Genomic DNA, 25,891 nt, shown 5'->3' with positions numbered 1-25,891 from the left:
TGAGTCAGGACTTACATACCTGATATTTAACTCTTTCAGGCAGAGAAAGAAAATAAGGAACACAGCATAGTTATTTGTGTGCTAGGCACTGTACATACACATGTCTAACTCATCATTTCACATGTCAGTTTGGGTATCCTTTAACAGTCATTAAAAAGCATGGCTATAGCATCTGGTAGGTGTACACAATGTAGTGCAGACCTTTAAAAAACAAAATGAGAGGTGTTTTTAAAGTGCTTTATTAAGTGCCATAAAGATGCAAGGAATGCTCCAAGTCACTTCTGCCTCCATAGCCCAGTTCATCCTTTAAAGGGAATCTGAAGTGAAAATAAACTTATCACATATTGAATTGTATGTGTAATACAGCTAAGAAATAGAATCTTCGTGGCAAAGAAAATGGTATCATATTGTTTCCAGTACAGGAAGAGTTAAGTAACGTCACATGTTATCTATGCGAAAGAGCTTCTCTGAGCTCTCTGACACAACTTGGGCCGTCTACAGTGCTGTATATAGCTTTTTTTATAACATTGTATCATTCTTTAATAATTGCAGTTTCCACAATACACTCAGCATTTTAAATGATTTCACAGAGCAGGCTACTGACCCTTTGAACTTTTCTCTGCAGAAAAACATAAACAAAGAAGAAACAATGAAAGACAGTTGAGATAAGTGCTTCAAAAGACAGTGCTGTCCGGGACTAGAAGCTCTTTTGCATAAAAAAACAACTGAAGCTTGTTAACTCTTCCTGTACTGGAAACAATATGAGACTCTGTTCTATGCTACCAATGTTCTATATTTGTGCTAATAATGTTTTATTTCTTAGCTGTACTAGACATATAAATCATTATATCATGAGTTTATTTTCACTTCAGATTCCCTTTAATTATCCGTACTACAATTCATAATACGTTTAGTTGTTTTTTTTGCTTCAGTTTAAAAGGAACCTAAAGTGAATAAAGGGTGGCCAGTTTAACTTGCATGCGGACAAGGAAAAAAGTTTTGCAGGTTTGAATATGCTCTTCACTGCTTTTATTTATTTATTTATTTTTAAACGGCAGTATTGTAATATTATTGTAATGTTTTTAAAATAGAAGTGTGAACGCAGAATAAGGATAAAGAGACAAAGAATTGATGGCTGCAAACTGACCAAAAATAGCAGTGATTAGTCAGAGAAAAGTCACTTCTCTGACTAATCACTGATATTTTTGGTCAGTTTGCAGCCATCAATTCTTTGTCTCTTTATCCTTATTCTGCGTTCACACTTCTATTTTAAAAACGTTACAATAATATTACAATACTGCAGTTTAAAAATAAATAAATAAATAAATAAAAGCAGTGAAGAGCAGATTCGAACCTGCAAAACATTTTTCCTTGTCTGTACCCTTAGCGCTGCGCTACATCAGCTGCAGGAACTTGACAGAAAAGAATTATTAAGTACGGGTGTCTGTGGAACGTCTCTGCCCTCCTCCTCTGTGCTGCTTATTGGCCGGACTGGGGAAACATCTAGCAGAGGCTGCCTCGGATTCCTCTCTGTTGCCATGGATTTGGACACTAGCATTCCCGGAAACGTGAGAATGTAGCTGTAGTGAAGCCCCTCTGCTTTTTCTAACAGCGCACCGATCCGCCCATAAATGTATCTTAAAACGCTATTTAAAGTTTTAATGTATTAACATTAAAACGGTAAATAGCGTTTTATGATACATTTATCGGTGGAAAGGTGAGCCATTTTTTCCCCTGCGCCATTTTTTCCTGCTCCCGTTTAACTTACCTGGTGCTGCTTCCAGCCGTAGAAAAGTACAAAGGAGGATCCGCAAACCAGAACAGGATGAGGTAAAAAAAGGCTGAAAAGTTTTTTGAAAAAATCCACAGACAAGGCAATAAAATCACAGGATCAACTAACGCGTATCGGGCCTACCATCTGCCCTTAGTCGTAGTTCTACGACTAAGGGCAGATGGTAGGCCCGATACGCGTTTGTTGATCCTGTGATTTTATTGCCTTGTCTATGGATTTTGTCAAATAAACTTTTCAGCCTTTTTTTTTACTTCATCCTGTTCTGGTTTGTGGATCCTCCTTTGTACTTTTCTACTGCTGTGCCCTGGCTTGCCTGATCCTGCACCGACTGGCGTGATGGTTGGGGGTAGAGCGTCATGAACCTTCTCACTGCTTCTTCCAGCCACTGTAGTCCTTCTCGTCCCTTACCGTCAGTCCACACTTTTCCTTTCAGCAACAACTGTCCCCTCTACAGGGGTCTAGAAGAAGCTGCAGATAAGTTAAACTGGCTATCCTATTGTCACTGCAGGTTCCCTTTAAAGAACCCGCCCTTAAAAAGTGCTGGACCTTACTGTACAAGAGAACATCCACCACTGCTAGGTGGTGGCTGGATGGTGTGTCTGCCTCTGACACAGGAGACCAGGGTACGAATCTCGGCTCTGCCTGTTCAGTAAGCCAGCACCTAGTCAGTAGGAGACCTTAGGCAAGTCTCCCTAACGCTACTAGTGCCTATAGAGCGCATCCTAGTGGCTGCAGCTCTGGCGCTTTGAGTCTGCCAGGAGAAAAGCGCGATAAAAATGTTATTTGTCTTGTCTTGTAAAAAGTGCTGGACCTTACTGTACAAGAGAACATCCAAAACTGCTAGGAGGAAATACATTTTAGGGCAGAGATTTGTCAAGGGAATAGGAAGCAGGGCATAACAAAGCCACAGCATCTCTTAGCAGTAATGTTATCTGTGCCTCTGAGCCGGCAATGCAATTTGAAAGGATCTCTATCAAAAGCTTGAAAGGACGCAAGCTTTTAAGAGAAATAGGATCTTCCAGGGCTGAAAGCTTTCCAAATTAAAGCAAATAACTGTAATATTATACTTCAAGAAGATAAAGACTGCCGTATGCACACACAGCTGACAATGGATACAGGGCTGAACAAAGGACAATATGGGGCTGATTACTAAGGTGGGAGAACAATGGAGAACATAAGTGATCCAGAAAGTATTTACAAAGCTTCAAATAATAGCAAAATGCAGGTATGTGCATGGCGGCGATCAGTACCAGAGCAAAGCTGCCACTGTGATTCCTAACGCCTCTAACCTGGTTAGAGGCATGGTCCCCAAGGCCTCCAACCAACGTGGTCTCCAAGGCCTCCAGCCATAGTGGTCCCCAAGGCCTCCAACCACAGTGGTCTCCAAGGCCTCCAACCACAGTGGTCTCCAAGGCCTCCAACCAGTGTGATCCCCAAGGCCTCCAACCAGTGTGATCCCCAAGGTCTCCAATCACAGTGGTCCCCAAGGCCTCCAACCAGCATGATCCCCAAGGCCCTCAACCACAGTGGTCCACAAGGCCTCCAACCATAGTGGTCCCCAAGGCCTCCAACCACAGTGGTCCCCAAGGCCTTCAGCCACAGTGGTCCCCAAGGCCTCCAATCACAGTGGTCCCCAAGACCTCTAACCAGCATGGTCCCCAAGTCCACCATCCTGCTGGCAATCCGGGTACTCAGCCTGGTGTCATTGCACCACAACACACCAATCAGTTGGGGAGCTTCAGCTGTCTACACATTCATTGCTTCTAAATTATCTTCGTTTCTGGGCTCCAGAAACATGCTGATATCTTTTTTTCATTATCCATCATCCTTTTTATTATTGAAACTTCAATGAAAGGGCCCCAACAGTTTAAATAATATTTTTTTCAGTGTTCAGTGCTTCTGAAAATATTTATTCACCCTATATAGCAGTATTAGGGTAGCCTTTGCCCCCCCTCTCACCCCATATAGCAGTATTAGGGTAGCCCTTCTTCCCACTCAACTTACTGTATATAGCAATATTAGGGAAACTTTTGTCCCCCACTCACCCCATATAGCAGTATTAGGGAAACCTTTGTCCCCCACTCAAACCATATAGCAGTATTAGGGTAGCCTTTTTCCCGTACTCACCCCATATAGCAGTATTAGGGTAGCCTTTGTCCCCTACACACTCCATATAGCAGTATTAGGGTAGCCTTTGTCCCCTACTCACCTCATATAGCAGTATTAGGGTAGCCTTTGCTCCCCACTCACCCCATATAGCAGTATTAGGGTAGCCTTTTTCCCACACTCACCCCATATAGCAGTATAAGGGTTGCCTTTGTCTTCACTTGCCTCATATATCAGTATCTGTGTAGCCTTTGTCCCCACTCAACCCATATAGCAGTATTAGGGTAGCCTTTTTCCCTTTACTCATCCCATATAGCAGTATTAGGGAAGCCTTTGTCCCCCCACTCATCCCATATAGCAGTATTAGGGTAGCCTTTGTCCACCACTCATCCCATATAGCAGTATTAGGGTAGCCTTTGTCCCCCACTCATCCCATATAGCAGTATTAGGGAAGCCTTTGCCCCCCCCCCCCCCTCATCCCATATAGCAGTATTAGGGTAGCCTTTGTCCCCCACTCACCTCATATAGCAGTATTAGGGTAGCCTTTGCCACCCACTCACCCCATATAGCAGTATTAGGGTAGCTTTTGCCCCCCACTCACCTCATATAGCAGTATTAGAGAAGAAGCCTTTGTCCACCACTCACCCCATATAGCAGTATTAGGGTAGCTTTGCCCCTTACTCACCCCATATAGCAGATTTAGGAAAGTCTTTTTCCCCCACTCATCCCATATAGCAGTATTAGGGAAGCCTTTGTATCCCTACTCATCCCATATAGTAGTATTAGGGAAGCCTTTGTCCCCCCACTCATCCCATATAGCAGCATTAGGGAAGCCTTTGTCCCCCACTCATCCCATATAGCAGTATTAGGAAAGCCTTCATCCCCCACTCACCCCATATAGCAGTATTAGGGAAGCGTTCGTCCCCCCTCTCACCCCATATAGCCATAGTAGGGTAGCCTTTGTCCCCCACCCACCCCATATAGCAGTATTAGGGAAGCCTTCGTCCCCCCACTCACCCCATATAGCAGTATTAGGGAAGCCTTCGTCCCCCCACTCATCCCATATAGCAATAGTAGGGTAGCCTTTGTCCCCCACTTATCCCATATAGCAGTATTAGGGAAGCCTTTGTCCCCCCACTCATCCCATATAGCAGTATTAGGGAAGACTTTGTCCCCCCACTCATCCCATATAGCAGTATTAGGGAAGCCTTTGTCCCCCCACTCATCCCATATAGCAGTATTAGGGAAGACTTTGTCCCCCCACTCATCCCATATAGCAGTATTAGGGAAGCTTTTGTCCCCCCACTCATCCCATATAGCAGCATTAGGGAAGCCTTTGTCCCCCACTCATCCCATATAGCAATAGTAGGGTAGCCTTTGTCCCCCACTCATCCCATATAGAAGTATTAGGGAAGCCTTCGTCCCCCCACTTATCCCATATAGCAGTATTAGGGAAGCCTTTGTCCCCCCACTCATCCCATATAGCAGTATTAGGGAAGCCTTTGTCCCCCCACTCATCCCATATAGCAGTATTAGGGAAGCCTTTGTCCCCCCACTCATCCTATATAGCAGTATTAGGGTAGCCTTCGTCCCCCCACTCACCCCATATAACAGTATTAGGGAAGCCTTTGTCCCACCACTAATCCCATATAGCAGTATTAGGGAAGCCTTTGTCCCACCCCTCATCCCATATAGCAGCATTAGGGAAGCCTTTGTCCCACCACTCATCCCATATAGCAGTATTAGGGTAGCCTTTGTCCCACCACCCATCCCATATAGCAGTATTAGAATCAGAATCAATTTATTTTCGCCAAGTAAGTTTGCACCTACAAGGAATTTGTCTTGGAAGTTGCTTAACAAACACAAACAAAAACAATACAAGAACAGACAGTGTGAATATTACAAGTTAAGGACATTATAACAGCAAGGAGAACGCCAGCGCATACCACTAAGGCTGCATCTGAAATGACCACCAGCTTAGTGTATAGCACCTATATAGACTTTCTGCACACTTCGCATTCAATTCAGATGCAAATCATATGCAAATCTGCTACTACTTATCATGCAAACAGGAAACTCAGGAGGAGGGGCTGGGAGCAGCTGACCTGACAGTTACATAGTTACAAAGTTAAGGAAAGGTGGGGGGGAAAGGCTGCGCATCCCTAAACACATGTTGCAATTGAATGGTTAATCGCACAGGCATACACCGCCTCTGCCAGACTAACAAATGCATGCCCTGCATCCAAGACAAGTGCTAACATTTATTAAACTAGGAGGTACTTTAGCTTCCAACATGGTTTGCATGCAAGTTTGGCGCAAGTGTCTAGTATAATATACTTTGCATGCAAACCATATTGGAAGCTAAAGTACCTCCTAGTTTAATAAATGTTAGCACTTGTCTTGGATGCAGGGCATGCATTTTTCAGTCTAGCAGAGGCGGTGTATGCCTGTGCGATTAACCATTCAATTGCAACATGTGTTTAGGGATGCGCAGCCTTTCCCCCCCACCTTTCCTTAACTAAGGACATTATAAGTATAGTGGCAGTAAGCAATGTGAGAATTGTTCATGTTTAGTTCTGTGCTGATTACTTTCAGTCCTAGCAGCTCTAACATGGTTCAGCATTAAGCATGGCTACCGCTTGAGGAAAAAAGCTGTTCCTGTGTCTAGAGGTTTTGGTAGCGATTGACCGGAATCTTACTAGTGAAGGCATGCGCTGGAAGATGGAGTGAGCTGGGTGAGAGGGGTCAGAGGCAATTTTAGTTGCTCTCTTTCTGCACCTGCTAGCGTAAAGATCCTGCAGGGAAGGTAAGCTACAGCCAATTATCCTTTCCGCTGTTCGGATGATGCGCTGCAGCCTCACCTTTTCTAATGCTGAGCAGGAGCTGAACCATACAGTCATAGATGATGTTATGGTGGATTCGATGATTGCACTGTAGAAATGCACCATTAGATTTTGAGGTAGGCCAAACTTTTTCAGCTGCCGTAGATGGTACATTCTCTGTTGTGCTTTCTTGACAATAGTGGCAGTGTTGTTGTCCCATTTTAAGTCGTTTGAGATCGTGGACCCAAGAAACTTGAATGACTCTACTTGGGTTATTGTGGATCCATTTATGGTTAAGGGGAGGTGCTAGTGGGGGAGATCTCCTAAAGTCTATTATCATCTCCATAGTTTTGAGAGCATTTAGTTCCAAGTTGTTGCTGCTGCACCAGGAGGAAAGCTGTCCCACCACATGCCTGTATGCAGACTCATCCCCGTTTTGTATGAGACCAACAACTGTTGTGTCGTCTGCAAACTTCAGAAGCTTAACAGATGGATCTGTGGAGATGCAGTCATTGGTGTAAAGTGAGTACAGCAGTGGGGAAAGCACACAGCCCTGGGGTGCACCAGTACTGACTGTCAGAGAGCTTGATGTGAGTTTACCAAGTCTAACACGCTGTCTTCTGTCGGTTAAGAAGTCGGTTATCCATTTGCAGATGGATTCAGGTATGTGTAGCTGGGAGAGCTTGCTGTGCAGCAGTGATGGAATTATGGTATTAAATGCAGAGCTCGTCCGCGCGGATCGATCCCCGCTCGCCCTCGCTGCTTATTACCCTCTCGATTCCCCGCTATTGTCCTCCAGCGGGGATCGAGCAGGGAATCTATCCGGCGGGTCATCGGACCTGTCGGATATTATCAATCGAGCCATCAGCGGCTCGATTGATAAGGGCTGAAAATGCCGTGTATGCCTGGCATTATGTTTAAAATAACTTTGCAGCTCTCTGCAAGTGAAAAAGTACCATACAGTAGGAGAAAAAGTACTGTCAAAATTATTCTGAGTATTGTCTTGCTTGCTAATGGCTTCAAATGCATTATATTGAAAAGGTGTGAAAATATCACCTAGGAGAAAAAGTGAATTGGATCAGGCTCGTTATGTTTTAAAGTGACACTGAAGCAACAAAAACAAAAAAAACAAAAAACTTATAATACATTGTATGTGTAATATAGATAGTAAATAGAGCATTAGTAGAACAGAAAAGAGTCTCAAATTTTTATTTTCAGTTATATAGCTTTTTTTTTATAACATTGCATCATTCTGTCATATCTGCAATTACAAATTAAACACTGTATTTTAAAGAGAGTCTGAAGCGAGAATAGATCTCGCTTCAGACCTCATATATAGCAGGGGCACGTGTGCCCCTGCTAAAACGCCGCTGTCCCGCGGCTTAACGGGGGTCCCTGTCCCTCCAAATCCCCTCCGTAATGGGGGGAGCGCTTCCGCATTGGGGCAGGGCTAACTGCCGCAGCCCTGCCCCACGCGCGTCTGTCAGCGCGTATCTCCACCTCTCCCCCGCCCCTCTCAGTCTTCCTACACTGAGAGGGGCGGGGGAGAGGCGGCGATGCGCGTCTGATAGACGCGACTGGAGGCAGGGCTGCAGCCGTTAGCCCTTGCCTCCAGGAAGACAAATCCTACGACCAACTTTCCGACCAACTTTTGCGGGGGGTGGGTTGGGGGTGAAGGGACCCTCGTGCAGCCGCGCGATAGCGGTGTTTTAGCAGGGGCACACGTGCCCCTGCTATATATGAGAGCTGAAGCGAGATTTAGTCTCGCTTCAGTGTCTCTTTAAACGATGAAACAGAGCAGAGCTAATTACCCTTTGTACTCCCCTGCAGTAACACCTTATCTAAAGCTGCCTCTCACTGTTTATTTGATGTATAAGTGCTTCAGAAAATAGGAATGTCTCCGACCTAAGTTGGGTGAGAAAGCTCAGAGAAGCTCTTTTTGCATAGATAACAACTGAAGTTTCTTAACTCTTCTTGTACTGGAAGCAATATGAGACTCTGTTCTTTGCTACCAACGTTCTATTTCTTAGCTGTACCACACATACAATTCATCATATCATAAGTTTATTTTCTCCTCAGATTCCCTTTAAAAAGGTACCATTGCCCAGATCAGATATCATTGTGTCTAAATACACCATTTCATGCTTTGCCATCCTCCCAGTGCTGTCCCCTCCTCCTCTGTTTTCGTTCCACAATGTTGTTTGCTGGCAATAGGATGTTTCTTTTCGAACGGCATAGTGATGATTTAGCTGAATCTAAGTTCATGTTTATTGCCACCGGTACGCTGGAGATTTCATTCACACACACACAGAAACCATGTTAGTCCCCAAAGTGTACATCCAGCGTTTATGGCTGAAAAACACCAATAAAAAGTAAATCAGATAAGTCATTCATTTATATCAGAGAGCCTGGTGGGGATTGTACTGTAGTCTCTCAGTGCAGTGAGAGGCTGGTGTGGTACAGCAGTGTGTTGATTGCCCAGGGGTTTCTCTCAGCCCTCACCATCAGTGCCTAATGTACCGTGTCAGCTGAATGGACGGAGTGCCCCGACTGTCATGCTTTGTAGAACGCGCAGCGCCGCCATCCTTTATAAAGTACCGCATTCCACTTACACTAATGGAAGCACTCCAGGATGAGGTAGCGCTGTTGGGCCGCTGGCTTCACTTGCAGGAGTTGGCTGGATGTGCATAAAAGATTTAAAGGTAACATCCAGGCTGGGTAGCAATGACAGCAATGCATAGAGGCTGCCTCTTCTTCCAACGCTGTACAATTTCATTTCACAGCATCAGCATTTCTGTTCTATTCACGAGCAGAGAGGAGCATCTGCCTGTTAGAATAGATGGAATTTATATATTCTAAACCATAGCAACATTGACAGGGAAAGAGGATGATTTGATTTCCTCTGTGTCTGTAAAGGCTGCCATACACTGGTCCATTGCTACCAGATCGACCAACATATAGATCCCTCTCTGATCGAATCTGAGAGCAATCTAATGGCTGCCCATACACTGCACACAGATTTTGAATCGATTTCAGCCCCGATGATATTACCTGTCCACCGGCGCGAGTCCCCAGGTTCCTGCAGTCTTTCACTTCTTCCGGCGTCCTCCTCCGTCCTCCCCTTCACTTCCTGTCCCGCCCTGTGACAAGCATAAGTTAAAACAGTAAAGGGCGCTCTGCTATTTTAACTTTGTCTTCTCACAGGATGGGACAGGAAGTGAAGAGAAGACGGAGAAGGCGCCGGAAGAAGTGAGAGACTGCAGGAACCCGGGGACTCGCGGTAGCAGACAGGTGATATTACTGCTGCATCGGTCGTCACCATATTAAACGCCGCTAACGATGAGCTATCGACCCACCGGCAATCAAGCAAAAGTTTCTGCCTGGACAGTTCAACTTAATCGATCGAAAATTGATGGAAATTGGTTGATCGGTCAACATCTGCATCAAAAATTTCACAGCAGATTTGATCACAGTGATTGAATCAGCTGTATTTCGATGGGAGATCGACATAGTGTATGGGTACCCTTAATGTAATATGTAATATACCGGTAGTCCCCGACTTATGGACTTAGCAGACATAGGGTTAACATCCTGTGTTTACAATTAAGCTGTTCTTCCAAGGTAGCCAGTTGCCACAGCTGAGAGGTCAGCTGAGAGATCAAATTACACTTGTGATTATTCACAGATGAGGGGGAATTAAGACTAAACTCTCTAAATACATATAGGGTGCATCTCTCTATGTTTTCCTTCTGTCCTGTGAAAGAGTTCAGGTCCAATTTAACTGCACTACAAGAAACAAAAAAACAGCAGAGATAAAAAATCAAGCATGCTTAAATGTAAACTGAAGAGTTGCCTAGTTATTATTAAGTTGCTTGTATATACAATTTCTTTGGCCCAGTGATTTTCCCTTCTGTAAATTAGGTCACATCTCTAACTTCATTATTCTAAGGACCAGTCTTTCATTAATGTATTCAGATGGAACTCTCAGAAGGATCTGCGGAGACAGCGCGATCTCCGTTCCCGGAAATGCAGCGCAAGGCTGCCAGGCACTCCCAATCCCGGGGAGACTGCAGCTGTAGCCTTCCCTATACAACCCTTGCCGCTGGATTCCGAGAACCACGTGTGTTACAGAGTTATTAGCGGCTAACAATGCCTGCTCCACATCTGCTGCTCCAACAGGAGGCATCAGCCAGAGGTATTGATATTGTTTGCAAATTAAATCCGCTGCCAAATGAGATATATATACATGCAAGACCTGCAAGTTTAAAGCTTTGATTGTATACACCAGCTCTTTGCCTCAGAGACTCATTACATAAACAGGTCCACAAGGAAATGTGCACATCCATGCCAGAAAAAAATCCCATATGGCCAAATAAAAGCTGAAGGAAAATGTACTCTTCTGGGATACAAAACTGTCACTTGGATAAAGTGTTACCTATCATACCATTATTACTCTATTCCCCTTAAAGTGAACCAGAGGTGAGAGTTATATAGAGCAGTGTTTCCCAACCTTTTCCGGCCCGGGGAACACTGTCCGACCAAATTTTTCTCCGGGGAACGGCGAGGGGGGGGGGGGGGATGCGGCCCCCGGTTGTTTGCGCGACCTAGTGGACAGTGCAGTGCGCAGCAGGCTATGGGGGGGGGGGGGGGGGGGCTGGGGTGCGGCTGCATAGCTGGCATAGTTGCCCCAGTGTAGGGAGTTTAGTTGCCTCAGTATAGCTAGTATAGTGCCCCAGTATAGCCAGTATAGTGCCCCAGTATAGCTAGTATAGTGCCCCAGTATAGTGTCCCAGTATAGCCAGAATAGTGCCCCAGTATAGCCAGAATAGTGCCCCAGTATAGCTAGTATAGTGCCCCAGTATAGCCAGTATAGTGCCCCAGTATAGCCAGTATAGTGCCCCAGTATAGCCAGTATAGTGCCCCAGTATAGCCAGTATAGTGCCCCAGTATAGTCAGTATAGTGCCCCAGTATAGTGCCCCAGTATAGCCAGAATAGTGCCCCAGTATAGCCAGAATAGTGCCCCAGTATAGCTAGTATAGTGCCCCAGTATAGCTAGTATAGTGCCCCAGTATAGCCAGTATAGTGCCCCAGTATAGCCAGTATAGTGCCCCAGTATAGTGCCTCAGCATAGCCAGTATAGTGCCTCAGCATAGCCAGTATAGTGCCCCAGTATAGCCAGTATAGTGCCCCAGTATAGTCAGTATAGTGCCCCAGTATAGTGCCCCAGTATAGCCAGAATAGTGCCCCAGTATAGCCAGAATAGTGCCCCAGTATAGCTAGTATAGTGCCCCAGTATAGCTAGTATAGTGCCCCAGTATAGCCAGTATAGTGCCCCAGTATAGCCAGTATAGTGCCCCAGTATAGTGCCTCAGCATAGCCAGTATAGTGCCTCAGCATAGCCAGTATAGTGCCCCAGTATAGCCAGTATAGTGCCCCAGTATAGCCAGTATAGTGCCCCAGTATAGCCCCCCCAGTATAGCCAGTATAGTGCCCCAGTATAGCCAGTATTGTGCCCCAGTATAGCTAGTATAGTGCCCCAGAATAGTGCCCCAGTATAGCCAGTTTAGTGCCCCAGGATAGTGCCCCAGTATAGCCAGCATAGTGCCCCAGTATAGCCCCCCAGTATAGCTAGTATAGTGCCCCAGTATAGCCAGTATAGTGCCCCAGTATAGCTAGAATAGTGCCCCAGTATAGTGCCCCAGTATAGCCAGTATAGTGCCCCAGTATAGCCAGTATTGTGCCCCAGTATAGCCAGTATAGTGCCCCAGTATAGTGCCCCAGTATAGCTAGTTTAGTGCACCAAGATAGTGCCCCAGTATAGCCAGCATAGTGCCCCAGTATAGCCCCCCAGTATAGCTAGTATAGTGCCCCAGTATAGCCAGTATAGTGCCCCAGTATAGCCAGTATAGTGCCCCAGTATAGCCCCCCCAGTATAGCCAGTATAGTGCCCCAGTATAGCCAGTATTGTGCCCCAGTATAGCTAGTATAGTGCCCCAGAATAGTGCCCCAGTATAGCTAGTTTAGTGCCCCAGGATAGTGCCCCAGTATAGCCAGCATAGTGCCCCAGTATAGCCCCCCAGTATAGCTAGTATAGTGCCCCAGTATAGCCAGTATAGTGCCCCAGTATAGCTAGAATAGTGCCCCAGTATAGTGCCCCAGTATAGCCAGTATAGTGCCCCAGTATAGCCAGTTTAGTACCCTCCCGCCCATCCCTGCGGCCGCCGCTGTTATTACCTTAGCAGCGGCCGCTCTCCCCTCTCCAGCGCATGTATATTCAAGCAGCGTATCTCCGGCTGCTCTGTGTGATGCACTGATGCGGAAGGAAGGAGGGCAGCGGCTTCCTGTAACGGCGATATGTATCGCCGTTACTATGGTAACCGAGCCCTGCCTCCTGCGCATCAGTGCATCACACAGGAACAGTGGTTGAAAAACGCTGATATAGAGGCTGACCTTTTTATTTCCTTTTAAGCAATAATAGTTCCCTGGCTGTCCTGCTGATCCCTTTCCTCTAATACTTTCATCCATAGACCCGGAACAAGCATATGAAGATCAGGTGTTTCTGACAATATCATCAAAACTGACAAGATTAGCTGCATGCTTGTATCTAGTGTTATTCAGACACTCCTGCAGCCAAATAGACCAGCAGGGCTGCCAGGCAACTGGTATGGCAGCCTCCATATAACTCTAATCTTGAGTTCACTTTAAAGCAGACATGTCCAAAGTTGAGCAGTTTCTGGTGGCTCCCTAAACTCTCTACAGGTAATAATTCATGCAGCCAGTGGGTCATAGCTGCAGTGCCGTATGCAGAGGCCAACAGCAGTAACAGCCAGTGATTAGCAGCTGCCACTGTGCCAGCAGTATAGTGTCCCAGTATAGCCAGAATAGTGCCCCAGTATAGCCAGAATAGTGCCCCAGTATAGCTAGTATAGTGCCCCAGTATAGCCAGTATAGTGCCCCAGTATAGCCAGTATAGTGCCCCAGTATAGCCAGTATAGTGCCCCAGTATAGCCAGTATAGTGCCCCAGTATAGTGCCCCAGTATAGCCAGAATAGTGCCCCAGTATAGCCAGAATAGTGCCCCAGTATAGCTAGTATAGTGCCCCAGTATAGCTAGTATAGTGCCCCAGTATAGCCAGTATAGTGCCCCAGTATAGCCAGTATAGTGCCCCAGTATAGCCAGAATAGTGCCCCAGTATAGCCAGAATAGTGCCCCAGTATAGCTAGTATAGTGCCTCAGCATAGCCAGTATAGTGCCTCAGCATAGCCAGTATAGTGCCCCAGTATAGCCAGTATAGTGCCCCAGTATAATCAGTATAGTGCCCCAGTATAGTGCCCCAGTATAGCCAGAATAGTGCCCCAGTATAGCTAGTATAGTGCCCCAGTATAGCTAGTATAGTGCCCCAGTATAGCCAGTATAGTGCCCCAGTATAGCCAGTATAGTGCCCCAGTATAGTGCCTCAGCATAGCCAGTATAGTGCCTCAGCATAGCCAGTATAGTGCCCCAGTATAGCCAGTATAGTGCCCCAGTATAGCCAGTATAGTGCCCCAGTATAGCCCCCACAGTATAGCCAGTATAGTGCCCCAGTATAGCCAGTATTGTGCCCCAGTATAGCTAGTATAGTGCCCCAGAATAGTGCCCCAGTATAGCCAGTTTAGTGCCCCAGGATAGTGCCCCAGTATAGCCAGCATAGTGAACCAGTATAGCCCCCCAGTATAGCTAGTATAGTGCCCCAGTATAGCCAGTATAGTGCCCCAGTATAGCCCCCCAGTATAGCTAGTATAGTGCCCCAGTATAGCCAGTATAGTGCCCCAGTATAGCTAGAATAGTGCCCCAGTATAGTGCCTCAGTATAGCTAGTATAGTGCCCCAGTATAGCCAGTATAGTGCCCCAGTATAGCCAGTATAGTGCCCCAGTATAGCCCCCCCAGTATAGCCAGTATAGTGCCCCAGTATAGCCAGTATAGTGCCCCAGTATAGCCAGCATAGTGCCCCAGTATAGCCCCCCAGTATAGCTAGTATAGTGCCCCAGTATAGCCAGTATAGTGCCCCAGTATAGCTAGAATAGTGCCCCAGTATAGTGCCCCAGTATAGCCAGTATAGTGCCCCAGTATAGCCAGTTTAGTACCCTCCCGCCCATCCCTGCGGCCGCCGCTGTTATTACCTTAGCAGCGGCCGCTCTCCCCTCTCCAGCGCATGTATATTCAAGCAGCGTATCTCCGGCTGCTCTGTGTGATGCACTGATGCGGAAGGAAGGAGGGCAGCGGCTTCCTGTAACGGCGATATGTATCGCCGTTACTATGGTAACCGAGCCCTGCCTCCTGCGCATCAGTGCATCACACAGGAACAGTGGTTGAAAAACGCTGATATAGAGGCTGACCTTTTTATTTCCTTTTAAGCAATAATAGTTCCCTGGCTGTCCTGCTGATCCCTTTCCTCTAATACTTTCATCCATAGACCCGGAACAAGCATATGAAGATCAGGTGTTTCTGACAATATCATCAAAACTGACAAGATTAGCTGCATGCTTGTATCTAGTGTTATTCAGACACTCCTGCAGCCAAATAGACCAGCAGGGCTGCCAGGCAACTGGTATGGCAGCCTCCATATAACTCTAATCTTGAGTTCACTTTAAAGCAGACATGTCCAAAGTTGAGCAGTTTCTGGTGGCTCCCTAAACTCTCTACAGGTAATAATTCATGCAGCCAGTGGGTCATAGCTGCAGTGCCGTATGCAGAGGCCAACAGCAGTAACAGCCAGTGATTAGCAGCTGCCACTGTGCCAGCAGTATAGTGTCCCAGTATAGCCAGAATAGTGCCCCAGTATAGCCAGAATAGTGCCCCAGTATAGCTAGTATAGTGCCCCAGTATAGCCAGTATAGTGCCCCAGTATAGCCAGTATAGTGCCCCAGTATAGCCAGTATAGTGCCCCAGTATAGTCAGTATAGTGCCCCAGTATAGTGCCCCAGTATAGCCAGAATAGTGCCCCAGTATAGCCAGAATAGTGCCCCAGTATAGCTAGTATAGTGCCCCAGTATAGCTAGTATAGTGCCCCAGTATAGCCAGTATAGTGCCCCAGTATAGCCAGTATAGTGCCCCAGTATAGTGCCTCAGCATAGCCAGTATAGTGCCTCAGCATAGCCAGTATAGTGCCCCAGTATAGCCAGTATAGTGCCCCAGTATAGTCAGTATAGTGCCCCAGTATAGTGCCCCAGTATAGCCAGAATAGTGCCCCAGTATAGCCAGAATAGTGCCCCAGTATAGCCAGAATAGTGCCCCAGTATAGCTAGTATAGTGCCCCAGTATAGCTAGTATAGTGCCCCAGTATAGCTAGTATAGTGCCCCAGTATAGCCAGTATAGTGCCCCAGTATAGCCAGTATAGTGCCTCAGCATAGCCAGTATAGTGCCTCAGCATAGCCAGTATAGTGCCCCAGTATAGCCAGTATAGTGCCCCAGTATAGCCAGTATAGTGCCCCAGTATAGCCCCCCCAGTATAGCCAGTATAGTGCCCCAGTATAGCCAGTATTGTGCCCCAGTATAGCTAGTATAGTGCCCCAGAATAGTGCCCCAGTATAGCCAGTTTAGTGCCCCAGGATAGTGCCCCAGTATAGCCAGCATAGTGAACCAGTATAGCCCCCCAGTATAGCTAGTATAGTGCCCCAGTATAGCCAGTATAGTGCCCCAGTATAGCCCCCCAGTATAGCTAGTATAGTGCCCCAGTATAGCCAGTATAGTGCCCCAGTATAGCTAGAATAGTGCCCCAGTATAGTGCCTCAGTATAGCTAGTATAGTGCCCCAGTATAGCCAGTATAGTGCCCCAGTATAGCCAGTATAGTGCCCCAGTATAGCCCCCCCAGTATAGCCAGTATAGTGCCCCAGTATAGCCAGTATAGTGCCCCAGTATAGCCAGCATAGTGCCCCAGTATAGCCCCCCAGTATAGCTAGTATAGTGCCCCAGTATAGCCAGTATAGTGCCCCAGTATAGCTAGAATAGTGCCCCAGTATAGTGCCCCAGTATAGCCAGTATAGTGCCCCAGTATAGCCAGTTTAGTACCCTCCCGCCCATCCCTGCGGCCGCCGCTGTTATTACCTTAGCAGCGGCCGCTCTCCCCTCTCCAGCGCATGTATATTCAAGCAGCGTATCTCCGGCTGCTCTGTGTGATGCACTGATGCGGAAGGAAGGAGGGCAGCGGCTTCCTGTAACGGCGATATGTATCGCCGTTACTATGGTAACCGAGCCCTGCCTCCTGCGCATCAGTGCATCACACAGGAACAGTGGTTGAAAAACGCTGATATAGAGGCTGACCTTTTTATTTCCTTTTAAGCAATAATAGTTCCCTGGCTGTCCTGCTGATCCCTTTCCTCTAATACTTTCATCCATAGACCCGGAACAAGCATATGAAGATCAGGTGTTTCTGACAATATCATCAAAACTGACAAGATTAGCTGCATGCTTGTATCTAGTGTTATTCAGACACTACTGCAGCCAAATAGACCAGCAGGGCTGCCAGGCAACTGGTATGGCAGCCTCCATATAACTCTAATCTTGAGTTCACTTTAAAGCAGACATGTCCAAAGTTGAGCAGTTTCTGGTGGCTCCCTAAACTCTCTACAGGTAATAATTCATGCAGCCAGTGGGTCATAGCTGCAGTGCCGTATGCAGAGGCCAACAGCAGTAACAGCCAGTGATTAGCAGCTGCCACTGTGCCAGCAGCAGTATTAGCCACTAATTAGCAGCCACCACTGTGCCAGCAGTAGTAACAGCCACTGATTAGCATCTGCCACTTTGCCAGCAGCAGTAACAGCCGCTGATTAGCAGCCACCACTATGCCAGCAGCAGTAACAGCCACTCCACTGATTAGCAGCTGCCACTGTGCCAGCAGCAGTAACAGCCACTGATTAGCAGTTGCCACTGTGCCAGCAGCAGTAACAATCACTGATTAGCAGCTGCCACTATGCCAGCAGCAGTAACAGCCCCTGATTAGCAGCCACCACTATGCCAGGAGCAGTAACAACCACTGATTAGCAGCCGCCACTATGCCAGCAGCAGTAACAGCCACCGATTAGCAGCTACCACTGTGCCAGCATCAGTAACAGCCACTGATTAGCAGCTGCCACTGTGCCAGCAGCAGTAACAGACACTGATTAGCAGCTGCCACTGTGTCAGCAGCAGTAACAGCCACTGATTAGCAGCCACCACTGTGCCAGCAGCAGTAACAGGCACTTATTAGCAGCTGCCACTATGCCAGCAGCAGTAAGAGCCACTGATTAGCAGCTGCCACTGTGCCAGCAGCAGTATATAATATATTATTTGACAAAATGTCACAGGCATAGTGTACCTAATGGCAATCAGCCAACATTTTGTATAATTTCGCTAGTTCAGCCCCCTAGCACTCTCAAGAATGGCCATAAAAGTTTGGCCACCTCTGCCAAGTCCCTGAAGTGACATGTGCCTTGATGAAATAAACATATGTATACAGGATCTTCTCAAAAAATTAGCATATTGTGATAAAGTTCATTATTTTCTGTAATGTATTGATAAACATTAGACTTTCATATATTTTAGATTCAAATACACACAACTGAAGTAGTTCAAGAGTTTTATTGTTTTCTTATTGATGATTTTGGCATACAGCTCATGAAAACCCAAATTTCCTATCTCAAAAAATTAGCATATTTCATCCGACCAATAAAAGAAAAGTGTTTTTAAAACAAAAAAAGTCAACCTTCAAATAATTATGTTCAGTTATGCACTCAATACTTGCTCAGGAATCCTTTTGCAGAAATGATTGCTTCAACGCGGTGTGGCATGGAGCCAGTCAGCCTGTGGCACTGCTCAGGTGTTATGGAGGCACAGGATGCTTCGATAGCGGCCTTAAGCTCATCCAGAGTGTTGGGTCTTGCGTCTCTCAACTTTCTCTTCACAATATCCCACAGATTCTCTATGGGACTCAGGTCAGGAGAGTTGGCAGTGTGAGCAGGTGCCAGGTCGTGCTGAAAAATGAAATCTTCATCTCCATAAAGCTTTTCAGCAGATGGAAGCATGAAGCGCTCCAAAATCTCCTGATACACTGGACTTCAGGCATTTTGGCATTTCCCTCTGCCCAGTCTTCCTCCAGACTCTGGCACCTTGATTTCCGAATGACATGTAAAAGTTGCTTTCATCCGAAAAAGTACTTTGAACCACTGAGCAACAGTCCAGTGCTGCTTCTCTGTAGCCCAGGTCAGGCGCTTCTGCCGCTGTTTCTGGTTCAAAAGTGGGTTCCATCTTCCATCTGCTGAAAAGCTTTATGGAGATGAAGATTTCATTTTTCAGCACGACCTGGCACCTGCTCACAGTGCCAAAACCACTGGTAAATGGTTTAGTGACCATGGTATTACTGTGCTCAATTGGCCTGCCAACTCTCCTGACCTGAACCCCATAGAGAATCTGTGGGATATTGTGAAGAGAGAGTTGAGAGACGCAAGACCCAACACTCTGGATGAGCTTAAGGCCGCTATCGAAGCATCCTGGGCCTCCATAACACCTGATCAGTGCCACAGGCTGATTGCCTCCATGCCGCGCCGCATTGAAGCAGTAATTTCTGCAAAAGGATTCCCGACCAAGTATTGAGTGCATAACTGAACATAATTATTTGAAGGTTGACTTTTTTTGTTTTAAAAACACTTTTCTTTTATTGGTCGGATGAAACATGCTAATTTTTTGAGATAGGAAATTTGGGTTTTCATGAGCTGTATGCCAAAATCATCAATATTAAAACATCAAAAGGCTTGAACTACTTCAGTTGTGTGTATTTGAATCTAAAATATATGAAAGTCTAATGTTAATCAGTACATTACAGAAAATAATGAACTTTATTACAATATGCTATTTTTTTGAGAAGATCCTGTATACTTGATTAAGATCCAGGGCTCTTAATGGCTATTTTGCTGCAGTGATATGCATAGGGTAGAGGTGCGTACACACCTTCAATGGTTCTTGCTACAGCAGAGCAACACATCTGTTGTCATGGAGACAGCAAAGGGATGAGACGCAGAGCTGCCTCTGGCAGGATGGTTAAGGAGACGATTGCACTTGAAGATCGTTATTGTTTAATAATACAACATCCCCTATCTTAAATCAAGTTCAGGGAACACCTGTACAAACGCTCAACTTTTGGCCAGCAGGGTTCCATTACCGCACTGCAATAATCGATCGGAAACAATCAGTCATACCCGGGTGAAAAGCACTAACCATTCATTAATGGAATCTATTTGTTTTTCGGATTGATCCCATTAATCTGATCGAATTGGCTACCAGGTTTTTGGCCGTTAATGGGTACAACTGGTTTCCAATCGATTACCACGGTGATCAGAAATGATCGATCAATCACGGAATTGTATTGTTAATGGGCACCTTTATGAAATTTAGTTCATATTTCACATATCCATGTAGAGAGAGATTTATCCTCATTTTGCCCAAAAACATAAGCAATTAGCTTAGTTAAATTCTTACTATATATATTGCTGACAATCTTTTTTTTTTCTTTGGAAAGGGGGGGGGGGGGGGGGGCAGGGGGAAGGGTGGTTTGCAAAGTTGCACCTATTTTGCTTTTTTCATTTCTACAGAAGTTTAATTGGGAAGCGATAATTAGCCAGATTTAAAATGTATTAGCGTGTAGTTTATTTAATGTTTTTAAATAATGTTGCAATAAAAAAAACACGATGGGAAGTAATGCTCCAACGGAACGCTTTCTCATTGCTGGAATATGCAAATGCCTGGTTCCCATTTATAGGAGACAGGAAATTATCACATAAACACTAACGATGATTAGACATCTGCTCTTGCAGAATCAGTCCAAATTTGTTTGGGGTGTTTATAGAAAAATTGGACGATTTACAGTTTGATAAGCTGACGCAGAAAATTGGAAGCCTGGGCAGAAGCTGTTAGTGATTGTTCTGCCATTGTAAGAGGAACGGGAGAATAAAGGGAAATATCTTGTAAATTTGAAATAATATAGCTGTATAGAGCACAGTGCTGGGGGTGCTACAGGATATAACATACTGGGGACATATCCATAGATTGGCCCCAGAGGGCTCTGTTACTATTTCCTTTATAACTCTTTGCAAGAAACCCCTATTCTGGAAACGATGGAAAAAATCAAATATTATCTGTACATAAATTTTATCTGCAAAATAAGTTAAGAAGAAAGAAAAAGAGCCACAAGCTTTGCAAAATGACAGGATAGCTTTAAAGCAGGGGTGTCAAACTCAAATACAAAGTGGGCTGAAATTGAATGCTGGGACCTAGTCATTGGCCAACCTCAATATCTACTGGTTACCTTCCTCCCTTATAAAGTTCCCTGGTGTCTGATGGCCCCCTCCAACTACATACAGTACCCTGGTGATTAGTGGTCCTCCCTCCCCTATACAGTTCCCTAGTGTCTAGAGGCTCCCACCCTCCCCTATACAGTTTCCTAGTGTTTAGTGCTATCCCCCTACCTCCCCCATATGGTTTCCCTGGTGTTCTAGGGCTTCACCTCCAATATAGCTTCCCTGTTGATCTAGAATGGGCCAAACATAATGCAAAGTGGGGAAACCACTTGAGGGCCAAATTGAATGTCTCTGAGGGCCAAATTTGGCCCACGGGCCGGAGTTTGACATGTATGCTTTAAAGTGAATGACAAGTGGATTTAAAAACAAAAAAAAACAGATACTTACCTAAGGAGGGGAAAGCTCTGGGTAATATAGAGTCTTCTTGTTCCTCTCATGATCCCCTCGTTCTAGCGCAGTCACCCCCAGTAGCAGTATCCAACTGATCGGACAAATACTGCTCTCCGCCACTGCAGGAGACTTCAAAAGTCTTGCAGGAGACTTCAAAAGTCTTGCAGGAGACTTCAAAAGTCTTCGGAAGAAAGAGTGCTCCCGAAGATGTGCAGCTTCGTACTGCGCATGCGCGAGCGCACTCTCTTGTGCACTCACGCTTGTGCAGTACAGAGCCGTCTTTGGGAGCACTTGGGCTCCTGAAGACTATCAAAGCCTCCTGCAGCAGGGAATTCAAACATACAGTATGTCTCGGGTACAGGCAACTTGTTAAATATTACTCAGCTCCTAAACAAACACTGACCTATTGAACTTGTCATCTGTTCTATGTTCTTCGATGTGGTTTCTCTGTCACATAAGAGATTAAGGGCCCGTTTCCACTACAGCAGAAATCCAGCTGAATCTGAAGTTTCCACAGGCAAATCGCGCGGTAAAACTCTGCCATTGGGGATAATGGTGCGGCCGTCCGAAATTGCTGACCATAGAGATTTGGAGGAAATTGCAGCATTTTTCCGTGCGAGTGGCAGCGAAACCCATAGCCGTGATTCAGCTGTGTACTCGCTCAACAGGCTAGTGGAAACGGGCCCTTACAACCATAATTACTTAACAGTGCGAGTTACATTACAGTCCCACTGCAGAGGAAGTGTCATTTAGAGCCCTGTATTCTTAACCCTTACAGTAAGATTAAAGAAAAAAAAGGAACACAGCCTAGTTCTAAGCAGGAACGCGTGTTTTGACAAGTCAGAAACAGATGAGGAGTTTCAGAGTTTTTATGCTATAAACAATGACCATGGAGGGGAGAAGGCCACACACCAGTGCACTAGAGAAACACATCATTTATGGAAGCTAAACAAATGCAGGGCAGTGCCGAACTAGTCAACATTAACTTTGTTGTTTGTTTTTTACCTTTAGTTGGGATTTTAAAACCGTTTTGAACACCTTGATGACATCATTTTAGCCCCACTGAGTTCTTCTATTAGCAGTGCTACTGGAATTGGTTCTGCCACCTGGAAACAGAACCAATATCATAATGCATAGCTGACAATTCTAAATACGGATGACTGGTATATGTTGTTGCTATATCAAGAGATAACAAATGAGCAAATGTACAACCACTTCACCTAACGTTTCATAAAGGTACCTTGGTACAGAAAGTCTTTCCCCCTTTTTTTAACATCTTGCCTAGAGTTCCTCTTTAAAGAGGAACGTTAACCAAGGATTGAACTTAATTGAACTTAATTCCAACCAGTAGCTGCCCCCGCCCCCCCACAAATAGATCATCAGGGGGTCTGGATGACAATTGTGGTGAAACCCCTCCCACAGTGTGATGTCATCCAGGTCCTGATGTTTTGCTGTCTGTTACTGTGAACCTTGTTGCATTGTTGGAAATATTGGCTTTTTCCAACTGCCAAGCAAGCATAGAACTCTCAGTAAACAAACATTCCACAAACATCACCTGGCAGAACCAAAGATGTCACCACCAGTGAAGAATTCCAGGGAGAGGAAAGATTTTACAATGGGCCAACACTGGCTAAATAATCTACAAATTAATTTTGTAAAAAAATAAGCTATTTTTTCCTTAATGTTATTTTCACTAAAATTCCTCTTTAAATCAATCCTGAAGCAAGTGAAACAAAAAATATATACTGTACTTATGAAGAGGGAATGCTCTAGTGCTTAGGTTCTGAACGTGTAGTACGTGTACCCCAGGGGGTACTTCTGATGGCTCCGGGGGGTACTCGGGTTAGTGATACTTAACCAAGAATAACACATTTACAGTTTTAGAGAATGATAAATCTTATTTGAACATAAATTAGTATTTTAGCTAACTGAAAGCAATAGTAAATGCTTGGAAATTGTTTAGAACCAATCATCATGTACTCCGATCAAATACTGTATTTTTTGGACTATAAGACTCACTTTTTCTCCCCCAAAAGTGGGGGGAAAAGTCAGTGCGTCTTATAGTCCTAATGCAGGGAGTCCCTGACTTGTGAACGCCTGCCAATATGAATCTCCAACCCGCCGCAATGTTGGGGACTCCCTGTACTATGCCCACTGCAGAGGAGGACACAGAGGGACAAACAGAGGACACAGGGGGACACAAAGGTGCATAGAGGAGGACACAAGGCATAGAAGAGGATACAAGGGGGACACAAAGGGCATAAAGGAGGACACAAGGGGGAATAGGAGAATACACACAAAAGGGAATAGGGGAATACACACGAGGCACAAGATGACTCTTCACCATGGATGCACCAGGTTTAGTATATTTTTTTCCCTGGTTTTGTCCTCTAAACCTAGGTGCGCCTTATGGTCAGGAGCATCTTATAGTTCCAAAAGTATGGTATCTATTTGTCAATGGGAACTAGTGATAATGTTTACTCTTCTAGGGGGTACCTGGTGAGTACTGGGTTTTAAAAGGAGTACATACTGAACATGCCTGAGGCCGGACTCACATGTGCGCAATATGGATCTGCTCACCTTCGGAAGAACTTGGAGATGTTCTTCCAAAGTCTTACAAGGAGTCCCGAAGAGGTATTCAACCTTCAGGTCAAATAACTTCAAAGGGGGTCAGCAGTGGAACAACGGGATGAAGAGAGGACCTGGAACTCTCTATGGGATCCAGAGCCTTCCCTCTACATTGGTGAACATCTAGCTATTATTTTTTTCCTGCTTCAGGGAGCCTTTAGTTTTTCACGAATAACTGAAATTCAATGGATAAGACAATAATTTAAGATTTGAGGATTTGGATTCTTATAAATACCCACTTACGACAGATCTTCTCCACTTGTGCCTATACTACAGTATATACGGTATATTTACGTCCTATGCACCAACAGTTTTGGCACAAGGATGCAGATTTATGTCCACTGAAATTAATGAGCACTAGCTCAGTAACTGCAGAGATCAGCAGCCAGAAGCGATGCCAAGGTAAGTATCATCTCACCTCCCCCTCATTCCACTGATGGTCGCTGTTTTCCTCTGTCCAATACTGCAGGAAGCCTCGTACTGCCGCATGTACCGAGTCTCGGCTTGATCAAGCCTGGACCCAATACATGCAGCTATACAAGGCTTGGCAGAGTGCAGGCAGGGGAAGCAATGCTCATTTCTGTAAAAAGGGAAGAGGTGAGTTAATACTTACCCTGCATGCTTCCTACTGCTGATTACTGCACTCGGGTGTTGGAAGTGGGACCACTAGATTACAAGGGAACTCTATCGGGAAGAGGTCGAGGGGGAGACCATTAGATCATCAGGGAAATCTAAAAAAGGGAGGGGTGACCACTACACTACCAGGGGAATCTATAAGAAAGAAGAGGGGGCTACCTGGGAAAACTATGCACCCAAGGCTCCAACATTACTAGATAAAGCACTCTATTGACCTGAGGAAGTGGCTGTAAGCTGTGAAACGCGTTGTTTTTGTGCGAAATAAAATGTATCTTTTTTAAATTACTTGAGTGGTCTCCTTCAAAGCAGGCCTTTTGCTATATTACCCTACACTGTTTATATATATATATATATATATATATATATATATATATATATACTTTGTCCGCCTCCTAACCATTAGCTTTCCAAGTTTATACCCTATAGAAAGCATAGGCAAATGCAGGGGGGGATTACAGCTACCAAGAATCCCCCCTCTGACCAGGGCCGGTGCAGTGTCTGGGGACAGGCACAAGTTGAGATACCGCAATATCTGTAGACATCCTGCAGCTCACAAGACTGCCCCCTTTCTTTCCCTGCTACAGTTGACTCTGGATGTACCAGCAGCATGTGTACAGAGCATGGAGCAGCTTTGAGGAACTTAACAGAGTCAGGTATGAGCACAGCCCTGTGCCCTGCTTCACTTTCCCTTTCATTAGCAATGTCGGCTGTCCTCATTATTATCTGTATCCAAAGTGTTCCTGATCGATCCCGTTGTCGATCGGGAGCAGATTGGACATTTAGGAAACAATCATCAGATCCTGTCATTTGGACGGGAAATTGCATTGTGTGTACCCAGCATGTCCTACCATATTGTTATACTGTATTGTGCGTGGCTGAGGAAGACGTTTCAGGAATCCCCATCCCCCTCCCCCCCCCCCCCCCTGGAAAGGGTCCATTATTTTACGAGCATCATAAAGCACAATCTTTTGGAGTTGTGACTTCAAGTACCTAACAAGGCCAAGTGGGAACGGTACTTCTCCACGTGCTAATAGTGGTGGCTGGATCAGGCAACTCCGACTTGTGAGTATTCTACTTTGAGTCCTTGCTCTAGATCCTCTATATTTATATAACATAGTACACCAGAACGGGCTCCTGGTTTCCCTGTGTTTTTGTTTCCTTTTTTGAGCATAAAGAGAACCCGAGGTGTGTTTAAAGAATGTTATCT

The 25,891-nt window shown here is 45.5% G+C and overlaps 1 protein-coding gene across 3 annotated transcripts in view; it reads right to left on the bottom strand.

The window, feature by feature from the left end:
- Window positions 1–25,891, bottom strand: part of RGS7BP (regulator of G protein signaling 7 binding protein) — a 153,747-nt gene that overhangs the window by 84,159 nt on the left and 43,697 nt on the right. For 2 of the 3 annotated variants that reach the window (XM_068249742.1, XM_068249737.1), the window contains exon 2: window positions 22,426–22,526. The exons of the other annotated variant lie outside the window; for it this stretch is intronic. The gene's annotated coding sequence lies outside the window, so the exon portion shown is untranslated. The remainder of the gene's footprint in view (window positions 1–22,425; window positions 22,527–25,891) is intronic. 3 annotated transcript variants of the gene reach the window in all.

This window comes from Hyperolius riggenbachi, chromosome 1, assembly GCF_040937935.1.
Source record: "Hyperolius riggenbachi isolate aHypRig1 chromosome 1, aHypRig1.pri, whole genome shotgun sequence".
NCBI lineage: Eukaryota > Metazoa > Chordata > Amphibia > Anura > Hyperoliidae > Hyperolius > Hyperolius riggenbachi.
This window is presented reverse-complemented; position numbering and strand designations above follow the sequence as displayed.